A 1589-nucleotide genomic window follows, 5' to 3' on the forward strand; every position below is an offset into this window, starting at 1 on the left:
CAGAACAGAGCCTGATGTGGGGCTCGATCTCACAAATTTAGAGATCATGACCTGAGCTGAAATCCAGAGTGGGATGCTTAACCAATTGAGCTACCCAGGTGCCCCCCTCCTCCTTTTTTTATTCAGTGTTTTCCCTCAGTGTATTAGTCAGGATTTAATGAGAGTAACAGAAATAAAACAGATCCCACCTATGCTTTACCCATTCGCCCTTCCGCCCCACCCCACCCTGCCCTGAATAGCAACATCTTGCAAAACCACAGCGCACTCACACGACCAGGATACCAACAGTGATACAGCCGAGGCACAAGGGACGGAAGATTTCCATCACCACAAAGGTCCCTCATGTTGTTCTACTGGAGCCACAACCACCCTCAGTGGGTCCCACCCCCACCCCCTTTGTAATGCCTGACCACCACTGATCTATTTTCCATCTCTAGAACTTTATCATTTAAAAAGTTAAGTGAATGGAATCCTGCTCAGCATAATTCTCTGGGTATTCATTTCAGTTGTTGCATGTAGTTCTCTGGGTATTCATTTCAGTTATTGCTTAGTAGTTTTCCCAGCATGGACGTACCACATTGTGTTTCACCTTCCATTCATTGAAGGAAATCTGAGTTTTTTCCGGTTTTTGGTTACTATGAATTAAGCTCCTATAAACTTATGCATGGGTTTTTTTGCGAATATACATTTCCATTTCTCAGGGATGCTTAAGAGTGTAATTGCTAGGCTGTATGGTAGCTGTACCTTTAGTTTTATAATAAAGTGCCAGACTGTTTCTAAGAGTAGTTGTACCTACATCTCAACCAACATATGAATAATGTAGTTTCTCTGCATCCTCACCAGCATTTGGTCACTATTTTCTATTTTAGTTATTCTGATAGGTGTGTAGTTATATCTCAGCAGACGTAGAGAGAGAAAGAGAGAGAGAGATTTTAAGGAATTGGCTCTTGTGATTATGGAAGCTGGCAATTCCAAAATCTTCAGGGTTGGCTGGTGTGCTGGACACTAAGGAAAGAACTGATGTTTCTCTTCGAGTCCAGAGCCTGCTGGCAGAATTCCCTCTTCCTCAGGAAAGGCCACTTGTTTTGTTCTGTGCAGGCCTTCAACTGATTGGACAAGGCCTACACATATGCAATATGCTTTACTCAGTTCCGTCTATTTAAATGTTAATCTCATCCAAAAACAGTTTCACAGAAACATCCAGAATAATATTTGACCATATATGTGGGCACCATGGCCCAGCCAAGTTGACACAAAAAAAAAAAAATCATAAAATTAACTATCAAAAATACCTTCACACAGGGGCACCTGGGTGACTCATTTGGTTAGGCATCTGACTCTTGATTTTGGCTCAGGTCATGATCTCACAGTTAGGGAGTTTGATCCCTGCATTGGGCTCCACGCTGTCAGTGCAAAGACTGTTTGGGATTCTCTCTCTGCCCTTCCCCTGCCCTGTCTCTCTCTCTCTCAAAATATATATAAACTGGAAAAAAAAGATAAATAATTTCATGCAGAAACACCCCCATTAGGGTTTGAATAAATAGGGACTGTAGCTTAGCCAAGTTAATTTTCTGTTCAATCTAATTTGA

The sequence above is a fragment of the Crocuta crocuta genome, unplaced genomic scaffold (genome assembly GCF_008692635.1).
Source record: "Crocuta crocuta isolate KB4526 unplaced genomic scaffold, BGI_CrCroc_1.0 scaffold301, whole genome shotgun sequence".
In the NCBI taxonomy this organism is placed as follows: domain Eukaryota; kingdom Metazoa; phylum Chordata; class Mammalia; order Carnivora; family Hyaenidae; genus Crocuta; species Crocuta crocuta.